Below are 15,393 nucleotides of genomic sequence, written 5' to 3'. Positions count from 1 at the left end.
ACGAGGTCTGTGAGAAAAGTATCCGACCTTATTATTTAAAAAAAAAAACATATGGATTTGAATCACGTGTGATTACATCAGCCAAGTTTGAACCCTCGTGGGCATGCGAGAGTTTTTTTAAGCCTGTCGGTGACGTCATTCGCCTGTGAGCACGCCTTGTGGAAGGAGTGGTCCAGCCCCCTCGTCGGAATTCCTTTGTCTGAGAAGTTGCTGAGAGACTGGCGCTGTGCTTGATCAAAATTTTTTCTAAAACTGTGAGGCACATCCGAGTGGACACCATTCGAGAAATTCAGCTGGTTTTCGGTGAAAATTTTAACGGCTGATGAGAGATTTTGGATTGTTTCTATCGCTTCCGTTGGAAGCCTTAAGGACAAGTTGGAACATGCCCTGCTGTTAAACAATTTCTCAGATACTCACTCAACTGAAAGCCACCAAAAGCCACCTGGATTTTACAAATGGTTATCAACACAGAGGTGTTTTTCCTGTGGTGGGCGCGCCGCACCGGCTGTGAGCCGACGTGCCAATCCGTCCACACATCTTTCATTAAAAAAAAAATCTCCTTTAACAGTGGAATGTCCAGATAAACTGCTGATTCCGACCTCTTCTGAAAGTTCTCTGTTCTCTCACAACGTCCTGGGTCAACAGAGGCTTAAATTTGGATGTTTTCAGCTTGAAACAGGATGACGACGTCGCCTCAGAGTGCTGTGCGATGTCCCGCTCCGTGGGAAGTCCTTAAAGCGATAGAAACAATCCAAAATCTCTCATCAGCCGTTAAAATTTTCACAGAAAACCAGCTGAATTTCTCCAATGGTGTCCACTCGGATGTGCCTCACAGTTTTTGATCAAGCACAGCACCAGTCTCTCAGCAACTTCTCAGACAAAGGAATTCCGACGAGGGGGCTGGACCACTCCTTCCACAAGGCATGCTCACAGGCGAATGACGTCACCGACAGGCGTGAAAAAACTCATGCATGCACACGAGGGTTCAAGCTTGGCTGATGTAATCACACGTGATTCAAATCCATATAGTTTTAAAAAAAATAAAACTGTCAGTTTCTTTTCTCGCAGACCTCATACATGAAATGAATTAAACCAGCGTTTTTGTAACAGAGTCTCGTTGATTCAGATCAGACCCAAAGAACTCAGGGTCTAACAGGTCTACAGGAAGTTTATTCCACAGGTGAGGAGCATAATAACTGAATGCTGCCTCACCTTGCCTGGTTCTTGTTCTTGGAACACACAACAAACCTGTTCCAGATGACCTAAAGGGTCTGGATGCTTCACAGGGAACCAATAGATCAATTAAGTATTTTGGACCAAGACCATTTAGGGTTTTGTAGACCAGCAGTAAGATTTTAAAATCTATACTTTGACTCACAGGAAGCCAGTGTAGCGAATTAATGACCGGTGTAATTTCTTCCAGTTTCCTGGTGTTTGTAAGGATTCCAGCAGCAGCATTCTGAATCAGCTGCAGCTGTCTGATTGATTTTTTTTATTTTTTTTGTTCAGGCCTATAAATAAGCCATTGCAATAAGCCAACCTACTAAAAATTAATGCATGATTAAGTTTTTCCATGTCATATTTAGACAGAAACCCCTTAATTCTAGCGATATTTTTCAGGTGGTAATAGGCAGAATTAATAATAAACTTTAAATGGCTGTTGAAGTTCTGGTCTGAGTCAATAATAACACCAAGATTTCTGGCTTGTAGCTGTCAATGACATAGAGCCAAGGTGGGCGCTGATCTTTGCCCTTTCATTTCTGGGGCCAAAAATGAATAGCTCTGTCTTTTCTGGACTTAGCTGGAGAAAATTCTGGCACATCCAGTCATTGATTTGATGAATACAGTTACTCAGTGAGAGTAAGGGACTGTAGTCGTGTGATAACACTGAGATATAGAGTTGTGTGTCATCAGCATACATATGATAGGAGAGGTTGTGATGTTCCACAATCTGGGCTAGGGGTAACATATAGATGTTGAATAGAAGTGGTCAGAGAATGGACCCTTGAGGAATCGTTCACTCAAGATTCATGGTTACCAATTGACACAAAAAAGTCCCAGTCTTGTAAGTAAGATTTGAACCATTGTAGCACAGTGCTGGTCAGTCCTACCAACTTTTCCAATCTGCGAAGTAGTATATTAGTACAACCCCTGGCAAAAATTATGGAATCACCGGCCTCAGAGGATGTTCATTCAGTTGTTTAATTTTGTAGAAAAAAAGCAGATCACAGACATGACACAAAACTAAAGTCATTTCAAATGGCAAAGTTCTGGCTTTAAGAAACACTATAAGAAATCAAGAAAAAAAGATTGTGGCAGTCAGTAACGGTTACTTTTTTAGACCAAGTAGAGGAAAAAAATATGGAATCACTCAATTCTGAGGAAAAAATTATGGAATCACCCTGTAAATTTTCATCCCCCAAATTAACACCTGCATCAAATCAGATCTGCTCATTGACATTGACCCTATGCCATGACATTGACCCTATGTGTCTTTTTGCAAGGAATGTTTTTGCAGTTTTTGCTCTATGGCAAGATGCATTATCATCTTGAAAAATGATTTCATCATCCCCAAACATCCTTTCAGTTGTCCAAAATATCAACATAAACTTGTGCATTTAATGATGATGTAATGACAGCCATCTCCCCAGTGCCTTTACCTGACATGCAGCCCCATATCATCAATGACTGTGGAAATTTACATGTTCTCTTCGGGCAGTCATCTTTATAAATCTCATTGGAAAGGCACCAAACAAAAGTTCCAGCATCATCACCTTGCCCAATGCAGATTCGAGATTCATCACTGAATATGACTTTCATCCAGTCATCCACAGTCCACAATTGCTTTTCCTTAGCCCATTGTAACCTTGTTTTTTTCTGTTTAGGTGTTAATGATGCCTTTCGTTTAGCTTTTCTGTATGTAAATCCCATTTCCTTTAGGCGGTTTCTTACAATTCGGTCACAGACGTTGACTCCAGTTTCCTCCCATTCATTCCTCATTTGTTTTGTTGTACATTTTTCGATTTTTGAGACATATTGCTTTAAGTTTTCTGTCTTGACGCTTTGATGTCTTCCTTGGTCTACCAGTATGTTTGCCTTTAACAACCTTCCCATGTTGTTTGTATTTGGTCCAGAGTTTAGACACAGCTGACTGTGAACAACCAACATCTTTGCAACATTGCGTGATGATTTACTCTCTTTTAAGAGTTTGATAATCCTCTCTTTTGTTTCAATTGACATCTCTCGTGTTGGAGCCATGATTCATGTCAGTCCACTTGGTGCAACAGCTCTCCAAGGTGTGTTCACTCCTTTTTAGATGCAGACTAACGAGCAGATCTGATATGATGCAGGTGTTAGTTTTGGGGATGAAAATTTACAGGGTGATTCCATAATTTTTTCCTCAGAATTGAGTGATTCCATATTTTTTTCCTCTGCTTGGTCTAAAAAACTAACCATTACTGACTGCCACAATCTTTTTTTCTTGATTTCTTATAGTGCTTCTTAAAGCCAGAAAGTTGCCATTTGAAATGACTTTAGTTTTGTGTCATGTCTGTGATCTGCTTTTTTTCTACAAAATTAAACAACTGAATGAACATCCTCCGAGGCCGGTGATTCCATAATTTTTTCCAGGGGTTGTATATTATAGCAGTACTAAATCCTTTCAATGAGTCCAGTGTCTTTCAAGTATTTAAAAAATATCAATCAATCAATCAATCAATTTTTTTATATAGCGCCAAATCACAACAAACAGTTGCCCCAAGGCGCTTTATATTGTAAGGCAAGGCCATACAATAATTATGTAAAACCCCAACGGTCAAAACGACCCCCTGTGAGCAAGCACTTGGCTACAGTGGGAAGGAAAAACTCCCTTTTAACAGGAAGAAACCTCCAGCAGAACCAGGCTCAGGGAGGGGCAGTCTTCTGCTGGGACTGGTTGGGGCTGAGGGAGAGAACCAGGAAAAAGACATGCTGTGGAGGGGAGCAGAGATCGATCACTAATGATTAAATGCAGAGTGGTGCATACAGAGCAAAAAGAGAAAGAAACAGTGCATCATGGGAACCCCCAGCAGTCTACGTCTATAGCAGCATAACTAAGGGATGGTTCAGGGTCACCTGATCCAGCCCTAACTATAAGCTTTAGCAAAAAGGAAAGTTTTAAGCCTAATCTTAAAAGTAGAGAGGGTGTCTGTCTCCCTGATCTGAATTGGGAGCTGGTTCCACAGGAGAGGAGCCTGAAAGCTGAAGGCTCTGCCTCCCATTCTACTCTTACAAACCCTAGGAACTACAAGTAAGCCTGCAGTCTGAGAGCGAAGCGCTCTATTGGGGTGATATGGTACTACGAGGTCCCTAAGATAAGATGGGACCTGATTATTCAAAACCTTATAAGTAAGAAGAAGAATTTTAAATTCTATTCTAGAATTAACAGGAAGCCAATGAAGAGAGGCCAATATGGGTGAGATATGCTCTCTCCTTCTAGTCCCCGTCAGTACTCTAGCTATGTCACTCTACTAGCTATTGCAAATAAATGTCTGCCCTTAGCCTCCTGCTCTCTGCATTGTTGCCATTGTAAGTTCATTTCCCTCCAGACAATACACTTGCCCTGTGCTTTGGAAAGATTGATACTGATGTCTGTTTTCTTTCATCACAGCTTTTTTGGCCAACCTATCCACCTTCTCATTTGTTGGGATACCTATATGTGCTGGAACCCACATCAATGTTATCTCAACCCCTTTCCTTACCACATCCCTAATCACCAAAAGAATGTCGTAAATGAGGTCTTGCCGACTCCTGGATGAACTTGCCCCAATACTATTGATAGTTGATACAGAGTCACTGCACACCAACACTTTACGATGATCTATCTGTACTGTCCACTGTATTGCCATTAGAATAGCAAGTAACTCCACTGTGAATACATTCAAGAAATCAGATGTTCTCTTGCATTACTCAATATTCCATCCTTGGACTACAAAAGTTGCTCCATTAGCACCTGTTTCTGGATTCTTTGACCAGTTAGTGAAAAGTAAAACATGTTCTTGGTACCTCTCTGTTACATGTTCATGAAATGCATAGAGTAGGACTCCCTTATTATTCACTGACTTAAGTCCAAGTAATGCAAGGTCATCCTTGGCTATCTCTTGCTGCCACAAAGGAACAGGAGGCCACAAAACTTTGTCATGCAATGTTAGTTCCTTTGCAGCTACCTCTCCTGACCATCCAAAGCTTGAGAATTTTGCCACTTCTCTCTTCCAGCTTGGCTGAATCACTACTTTAACTGAATGATTGTGTCTCTGACCCAATTGGTTAATCCAATAATTAACCTGAAATTGCTTTTGACACAAGCTAAGTGGCATTTCTCCTCTTTCAACCTGCAGATCACATACTGGAGATCAACGTGCCGCTCCTGTACATATCCTGAGAGCCTTAGCTTGAACTTGATCGACCAAGACAAAACAGTCTTGGAGCCAGATCCATACACCAAGCTACCATATTCCATTCTTGATCTTATCAAATATACATAAATTTGCTTTAAGGATGCCATATCTGCTCCCCAATCTGTTCCAGCAAGACACCTCCTTATGTTCACCACCAGTGTTGCCACAGTAACTTTGAAAAGCTACTTTAGTTATTTTAAACACTTAAATTTTATAGTTTTACATTATATACTTTACATTACAACAAATTTGTCCCAACATGCCCCAACTACGCTCATATTTGAAAGTGAGGCTCAGACTGGCACTATTGCATGTCAAAGTTTGATCCGGATCTGATCCAGTGACAAAGTTTGATCCAGATCTGATCTGGTCTGTGGATTTTGTGGACATTTGAATTTAATACTGAAAAGCCCATTTGATATACATTTTGCATTATATGTCAATCAAAAGCTCCTCAATCACCATCATTTGTGACAATGAGGTGAAAACTGACACTCTCAATGAACAGACTAAGATTGATCCACATCTGATCTGTAGAAAAGCCCCTCTGATCTATATTTTGTATTATACGAGGTCTGTTAATAAAGTATAGGTCCTTTTTATTTTTTTCAAAAACTATATGGATTTCATTCATATGTTTTTACGTCAGACATGCTTGAACCCTCGTGCGCATGCGTGAGTTTTTCCACGCCTGTCGGTGACGTCATTCGCCTGTGAGCACTCCTTGTGGGAGGAGTCGTCCAGCCCCTCGTCGGAATTCCTTTGTCTGAGAAGTTGCTGAGAGACTGGCGCTTTGTTTGATCAAAATTTTTTCTAAACCTGTGAGACACATCGAAGTGGACACGGTTCGAAAAATTAAGCTGGTTTTCTGTGAAAATTTTAACGGCTGATGAGAGATTTTGAGGTGATACTGTCACTTTAAGGACTTCCCACGAAGCGAGACATTGCGCAGCGCTCTCAGGCGCCGTCGTCAGCCTGTTTCACGCTGAAAATCTCCACATTTCAGGCTCTATTCATCCAGGACGTCGTGAGAGAACAGAGAAGTTTCAGAAGAAGTCGGTTTCAGCATTTTATCCGGATATTCCACTGTTAAAGGAGATTTTTTTAATGAAAGACGTGCGGACGGATTGCAGCGTCGGCTCGCAGCCGCTGCGACGCTCCGCCACAGAAAAAACACCTCTGTTGAAAGCCTTAAGGACAAGTTGGAACATGTCCAGCTGTTAAACAATTTCTCATATACTGACTCCACTGAAAGCCATCAAAAGCTGCCTGGATTTTACAAATGGTTATCAACACAGAGGTGTTTTTCCTGTGCCGCCGCACCGCGCCGGCTGCGTCCCGACGCGCGGACCCGTCCGCACGGACCCGTCCGCACGTCTTTCATTAAAAAAATCTCCTTTAACAGTGGAATATCCGGATAAAATGCTGAAACCGACTTCTTCTGAAACTTCTCTGTTCTCTCACGACGTCCTGGATCAATAGAGCCTGAAATGTGGAGGTTTTCAGCTTGAAACAGACTGACGACAGCGCCTGAGAGCGCTGAGCGACGTCTCGCACCGTGGGAAGTCCTTAAAGCGACAGTGTCACCTCAAAATCTCTCATCAGCCGTTAATATTTTCACCGAAAACCAGCTTAATTTTTCGAACCGTGTCCACTTCGATGTGCCTCACAGGTTTAGAAAAAATTTTGATCAAACAAAGCACCAGTCTCTCAGCAACTTCTCAGACAAAGGAATTCCGACGAGGGGCTGGACGACTCCTCCCACAAGGAGTGCTCACAGGCGAATGACGTCACCGACACGCGTGGAAAACCTCACGCATGCGCACAAAGGTTGAAGCATGTCTGACGTAAAAACATGAATGAAATCCATAGTTTTTGAAAAAAATAAAAAGGACCTATACTTTGACAGCCCTCGTATTTTACCTTATGAAAAGCCACTTCTAAAAGGACTTTGGCTTTGAAAATTTTTTCCAAGGTAAAAATTTGTGGAATTGGAAAGTAGTGCTGGTGGAGGTGCTCTAGTTATGTTTGTTATTTATGTCTTGGTGAATCATTAATGGAATTTATTTAAGATGACGGATGCCTGAACGCTAGTGTGAATAAATGGAGCACTGTGATGAGGGAATTCTTTAAAAACGCTGCATTTCTTCAGCAATTTCCATGATAAGGAATTGAAGTATTTCCCAGACTTTGTCTTCAAAAACAAATACGTCTTATAGTCAGGCTGTGATGATGAATTTGGGTGAAACAACATAAGAGGTCAGTTTAAGACTTTATACTCAGTGTGTGAATGGTTTTATTATTTAAAACAGTCTGAATGGTCGCGGGTCCATTATTTTGGCTGAGACAAAAACAGCACCTTGTATTTTTACAGTACTCAAACACACTGCTTCGCTTTACACAATAAGTCTATTTTGGGTGATGAGCATGGATCCTCTTTCTCTTAAAAGGCTTCCGCTTTGGGAAGTTGTAGATTCTGCTGCCTACTATACTACACTCTATTGTCTTCTCAGTTTTTTTGTGGGAGTGACAGTGGTTCAGCAACAATATTTTTTTGTTCTAATCGGTTTGGGAACGTTAATTTTGGGATGAACCCCAGAATGTTCAGAATGAACCAGTTGGGGAAAAAAAATCTGGTTCAAAGCCCTGATAAATTCTAAAACTGTAAAGATTCACCCCACTATTGTTTAAAAATATGTTTGAAGACAGAGACATAAAGGGCATTTAAAGTGGGAGAATTCTAAAGATTTTTCGAACACCAGATTTCACATTTCAGTCATTTTGGATGTAACCTTTGACGACCTGTAAAAATGGGAAAAAAAATCTCTACGTTCATCTGGTGGTAGTGTCGTGAAGACTTAGAACAAAGTCCCTGATCACCAGATGAGAGTGTTTTAGCTGTGCTCAGTTATTCAAAATATCTTCTTAAAGGTGTCCAGAAAAATCAGAGAGATTAAAGTCTCAAAGCAACAGCTTTTATTTTTGCTGGCAAAAGGAAGACACATTCACAGGCGCCTAAAGGGTGACAGCCACTTTTATAACCCCACTAGCATTATTTTTCCCACCCCAAGTGGTGGGTAGTCTTTCCAAACTCAGCAAAACTCACACCAATCAAAACAATGATGATAGAATTTTATCAGCAATATGTAGGTGCAATTATTTCACTTTTTGGAAAATCCCCAGACCTGAGTCATCAGGCCCTGATTCATGAAAATTTACCCCTTCCATAAAATATTATATATAATATATTATATAAAATATTAGCCAATATTAATTTTCTTCAAAAATTGCTTTACTCTAACTACACCCTTAAATCCAAATTCCAGCCTTATAGTTTCTTTTGAAAGAAAACACATTTTGCACACAACATATGTCCTTCTGACATATCTGTTAACTGTCATCAGAAATGCACAACAAATGCATTTTCTTGCATTTGCATATCATGATAAATTTGTTATTAGCGCATCATTGGTCTTTGGCAAAAAAAAAAAAATAAAATAAAATATATATATATATATATATATATATATCCCCATGTTTGCGTGCATTTTCTCCGGGTGCTCCGGTTTCCTCCCACATCCAAAGACACGTGGGTTAGGTGGACTGGAATCTTTAAAATTGTCCGTAGGTGTGTGTGGGTGTGTCTGTGTTTGTTTGTCTATTTGTGGCCCTGCGACAGACTAGCGTCCTGTCCTGGGTGTACTCCGCCTCGCGCTCTATGACTGCTGGGATAGGCTCCAGCCCCCCGCGACCCTTAATTGGACTAAGCGGTAGAAGATGAATCAGTGAATGAATAAGATCTGTTGCCTATGACCAATGTCCTGCACTGTTTCACTTTATCACTATCACACCACTTGCAGTGTCTTAACAAAAATCTGCTGCTGCTACAAATACTGAATGGTTTGCACTACTGCACTTTCACAATTACCTCAGACACTACACTGTAACTACTTATGCACTTTTCTGTCCTTATTGTCGAAATGTCTTGTTCTGTCATTGTTAAAGATTTTGTATATATGTTATCACTGTTAAACGTTTGTACATTTGTCTTCTTTCTCATGAGAACGGAGATGTGCTGTTTTGCACCTGTCTTAATGCAATCCTGAGAATTCAATTTTGTTTTAGCACTCTGGGGTCAATCTGAGCTGGGAATGAAGGACTGGATGTACTTATTGTTATAACATAACTTTGTTTTCGCAGCCTCTAACGACTGGGAGCAAGAGAACGTTTTGACTATTGTGATGTGGTGTTTAGTGTGAAGGAGTGTGGAAGACAGGACACTTCAGGCAGATGCAGAACAGCTGATACCTGCAACAGACGAACGAGATGTGCTGACCTGAAGTGTTCTTCCTTACAGCTGCACTTGACGTATGCGTTTATGTTATGGGAAGAAACTTGTCTTGCGTCATTACCCCCACCCTTAGGACAAGTTTCTTGTTTATGTGATGAGGGCGTCTCTTAATAAAAAGAGCGGAAAAGCAGGCCAGACTTTAGTGTAGCCTTGGTGTACAGCCTGGCCGCACTCCGCGCGTAATATTTGATTTTCTGTCTCACTGGTGTTTCTTGACTCTGTTTGTCTTGTTAAAGGTTTTAAAAAATGTTTGGAGGAGAAAATACCCAACATTGACTGGGGGCTCGTCCGGGAGCTCAACAACACCGGAGGTGTCCGGCGGAGGTCGTCAAGTCCAGACGTAAATCCTTGGCCAAGGTCTGATCGATCGATTGATCGTGTCTGCAATTGTCGACCACCGTTGGCATCGTCTGGTTGACGAGATTTTCCCGAAGAAGACAGACAGGAAGTCGAGTCAGTGAGTAAAATTTCTTTGTAAACAGTACTGAGTGAGTGGTGATCAGATCACATAAACAGTTAAATTCCGCAAGCGATGATACAGAATCGTCTGTTAATGCAAAGCAGTTAAACTCTGTAAGGAGGGTGCGGACTCCTCTGTTTTAATACGCGTACCGGTAGGGGATAAAAGTGATCACATAAAACAGTTAAACTCCGTAAGCGATGATACAGAATCGTCTGTTAATGAAACACAGTTAAACTCTGTAAGGAGGACGGACTCCTCTACGGTTGCGAGGGACGCAAGTAGTTAAATTCCGGAAGGAGGATACGGACTCCTCTGTTTTAATACGTAAAGGAAATCCCGGGTAGAAATACGTGCACTGTAAAAAGGCAGTTAAATTTGGCAGGGACGGCGGAGTCCCCTAAGGCAGGACATTAGTTAAATTTCACGGGAGGGTGAGCTCCCCTGGCATAAGAATACGCGTACGATTATTAAAAGTGTTTCTATGTGTAAATAGTGTTTTGCGCAAGTGTAAATAACTGTGTGAAAGTGTAATACTTTGGACAACGTTAGTGACAACCGTGCGTGTGGAAGCAGAGGCAAGTGATTCCGCTTCCTACGGGGAGGTGAAAGGAATCAACCACACGACGGCAAATTAATTGTCACGTCCAAAGAAAGTGTGAAAACTTCAGATTTAGAACACCCTAGGTGTGCCCCCGTCTGAAGTCCAAATTATAACAAGGGATAATAAAAATGGGGGGTAAGACGTCTAAAAATAAGGAAAATTTATCAACTGACGACTGGAAAGTTATGGAGGCAAAAAATCCAAAAGCAACAAAGAAATTGGAGACCTGGATAAATAAACATGACTTTGACGGACGACTGAACCTGATCAGCATACAAAAGCTGAAGAAGGAGTTAGAACGGGAACATAAAGGTGATGAGAAAAAGATGCAGAAAGTAGGGGCAGATTTAGTGGCATTTTGGGAGGAGGAAGCAGAGAACAGACAGAAAGGAGCAGAGAAGCGACGATTAGAGAAAGCAAGAAAAAAGAAAGCTGTGGGTAAGGCAGAAGAAGATGTGATAATTCAGCACAGAGAGCCAGAACAGCCTCAACAACCACCGCCGGCTGGACCGTCGGTGGCAAAGAGACCTTTATCTCCTCTACCAGAGGATGACGATGTACCGCCACCACAGTATGATTTGGCAGTAAAACCTAAGGTAAAAAGAGAAAAACCAGAAAAACCACAAACACGCAGTCAAGCAAAAGTGCCTACAGCCCCTCCCATGGTGGAACATAGTGATCAGGGAGGTGCCTATCCTATGATAGAAGTACCAAATCCTCCTGCAGAAACAGCAGGACAGCTACCAACCATGCTCGTTTATCGGACATGGAATGCTGATGATATCAAAGCAGCAGTCGACATGATACCATCGCCACATGTCGATATTGAGGGATTTATGCAGGATATAGAAAACATTAGAACATCTTACCACCTTAATGGACCTGAAGTCCAACAGGTGTGGATGAAAGCATGTGGCCCTAAATGGAGTCAGGTACGCGGAGACTGGAATCCTGCAGATCAACAAGGCGTACCACTGACACATGATGATCTAGTCTTGAAAACAAGAGTGGAAGCTATGATTACACGTGCAAAAGGAGTGTTAGGACCAAAGATAAATTATACTGAAATTACCAGGACAACTCAGAAAGAAGGAGAGCCATGGACAGAGTTTAGGTGCAGATTTGAGAATGTGTTTAGGGTCCATAGTGGCATATTGCCAGAAACACCTGTGTATGAACAACAATTGAAAAACGCTCTGATCCAACATTCCAATAAGGATATAAAAGCTTGGATACAGAAACATTGGATTGGATTGCCTACAGGCACATTGGAAGACACACATACGCACTGCTGTCATGCAGAAGAAGTCTTAAAGCAGAAAAAGACAAGAAACAGCGACAAAGGAGTGTATGTAGCACATGGAGATGATGAAATATATTACCAGCAGGGTAACTTAAGACAGCAGAAGCAGTGCAAACGCCCCAAAAAGCCATGGCAAAATAGACAAGGTGGACAGCCACAACGTCAAGGACCATGGCAACCACAACAGCAGCCCAGACAGGGAGAGCCACCACGTGGTCCCCTGATTTGTTGGAACTGTGGAAGAGAGGGACATATGTATAGAAATTGTCCGAATCCACCTACTGAGGGAGCAGCAGGAGGAATTCCACAACGGAATAATCCTCCGCAGCCACAGTATCCACAATGACTAGAATCCATAATCCATGATTCCACATCATATAGGCAGTCTGATTGCGATATGGATCTGTGTGCCTTGCTGGGAAATCCGGTACCAAAACCAGAAGTGACTTTGTTGGTAAATGGACGACCAGTGACATTCCTTTGTGATACAGGAGCATGTAGAACCACATGTAATGACAACATATCTGTCCATCAATTAAGCAACGAAATCTTTAGGGTTCGCTCTGCAAATGGACAACCATCAGACGTCCCTATCACCAAGCCCATAACGTTGACAGATCCATTTGGCCTGACGTGTACTATGTCAGTGTTGAGCATGCCACAATGTCCAGTTAACCTCCTAGGACGAGACGGATTGACTGCATTGGGCTTGTCCATAATTGTGGAACAAGGGAAATTAGTTGTTGAACGCACGGGAGGCGTTAACATGGTAAGAGAAGAAAGCGCTGACCCCACATTCCATTATTACTATACATTTGACATCTCAGAAGAAGATGCTACAGGATGGGGTAAAGATGTCGTCTTGCAAGCGACAGCCCTACTAAAAAATCCTGAACAACGGATGTCACCACCTGACCTGCATGTCACAATGTGGCATAAAGATCCTCCGGGTCCGGATGGTGACTATGAAACTAAATTGAAAAATGTTTCACCTGTGAAACTGACAATGACCGATTTGATTCATGATGGCAACTCAATAGCCGTCATAACAGTAACAGGCGCCACTGAAGATGTATCAAAATTGAAATTCACAGGTATGCCATTACATATGTCACTTTGTAAGCCATATTTGACAGAATGGCAAGAATTGGGACTGACAGTCATAACAGCTTTGTCAGCCTCTGATTGGAGCAGAGTTGGACCACGAACGGAGTTCAGTCCATCAACTAAATTGTATAAAGTGCCAGTTAATGTCTCATTGGTGCTGACAGCTGGAACACACATTGATGTGTCCACTTCACAATCCTGAGTGTTTCAGTTGAGTCCTGAAGAAGATGATCTTCTCTCTTCAGTACCGTCAGGATTGTGGACAACAGGTCCTTCAGACGTAGGACTGATTAAAAATGCACAACCTGTAGTTATAAGGCCAAAAACAGAATACAGACCATGTGTAAGACAGTATCCATTGAAACCTGATGCAATTGAAGGAATCAGACCAGTAATAGAGGATTTATTAACAGCAGGAGTAATAGTGCCATGTCCAGATTCACCATGTAACACACCCATATTTCCTGTGAAAAAGGCTCCGCCCTCAGTGGGGTGGAGAATGATTCAAGATCTGCAGGCAGTAAATGCTGCTGTGATTAAAAGAGCACCATGTGTCCCAGATCCACACACCTTGTTAAATTCGCTGAGACCAAATTCTAATAGTTTCTCAGTAATTGACATAAGTAATGCATTTTTCTCTGTGCCAGTACACCCAGATAGTCAATTCTGGTTTGCTTTTACCTTTAAAGGACAACGATATACATTCACCAGATTACCGCAGGGTTACGCAGAGAGTCCAACTATTTATTCTCAAGTCATGTCAGCATGTTTAGCCAATTTCGTTCCACCGGCAGATAGCCAACTATTAGTGTATGTTGATGACATTTTGATTGCCTCTGACACACGAGAAAACTGCATAACTGACACAGTAGCATTATTATGTTTCTTATTTGACAGTGGCCACAGAGTGAGTAGAAACAAAGTTCAGTTGTGTAGGGATAAAGTAAAATATTTAGGACATGAGTTATCAGCCACAGGGCGCACGATCCTGTCTGATAGGAAGGAAGCAATTTTGCACGCTCCAAAACCACAAACCAAAAAGCAGATGATGTCATTTCTTGGATTAACAAATTACTGCAGGGCATGGATTCCTTGCTATGCAGAGTTGACTAGTCCACTTTCTGATTTGATGTACAAAGATGATATTTCAATGTCAACCGTGTTGGAATGGAACAAAGATGCTGAGGAAGCCTTTGTAAAAGTAAAACAAACATTAGTGTCATCCACAGTTTTGGCACTACCAGATTATAGTAAACCATTTACTCAAACAGTTGATTGTAAGAATAAGTTCATGACTAGTGTTTTGGTTCAAGTGTATGGCTCAAAATTGAGGCCAGTTGCCTACTACTCATCTAAATTGGATGCAGTAGCAAGTGCTTTACCACCATGCGTACAGGCTGTTGTTGCGGCCTCTATGGCTGTTCAAAGTAGCAGTAATGTTGTTCTATTCCATCAGTTGACATTGAAAGTTCCACATGCAGTCTCTGCACTTTTGTTGCAGACAAACATGAGCCTTTTGTCCCCAGCAAGACATCTTTCGTGCATGTCCTTGCTATTATCACAGCCACACCTTACGATAGAGCGCTGTACAACATTGAATCCCTCCACATTGATACCTTTACCTGAGGATGGTGAGCCGCACAATTGTCTTGATGTAGCAACAGTTTGTACAAAAGCACGCCCAGACCTCCGGGACACACCCATCCCAAACAGTACAATCGTGTATGTGGATGGTTCTTCCACCAAAAATGCTTATGGACAAACACAATCTGGATATGCTGTCGTCACAAATTCAGAAGTATTAGATTCTGCTTCATTGCCATCGTCATTTTCAGCACAAGCAGCTGAATTAGTTGCTTTAACTGCAGCTTGCTATCTGTTTCAAGGTACGGCCGTATCAATTTATACAGACAGCCAGTACGCTTTCAGCACAGTGCATGTGTTTGCAAAACTGTGGGAAGAGCGTGGAATGGTGACATCATCTGGAAAGCCAGTGACTCATGCCACTCTCCTAACTGCCCTACTGCAAGCTGTGAAGTTGCCTCAACAAATTGCTATATGCAAATGTGCGGCTCACACTAAAGGCTCTGACAGTGTTTCAAAAGGAAATGATTTTGCTGACAGAGTAGCAAA

The sequence above is a fragment of the Thalassophryne amazonica genome, chromosome 12 (assembly GCF_902500255.1).
Source record: "Thalassophryne amazonica chromosome 12, fThaAma1.1, whole genome shotgun sequence".
NCBI classification, from domain to species: domain Eukaryota; kingdom Metazoa; phylum Chordata; class Actinopteri; order Batrachoidiformes; family Batrachoididae; genus Thalassophryne; species Thalassophryne amazonica.
This window is presented reverse-complemented; position numbering follows the sequence as displayed.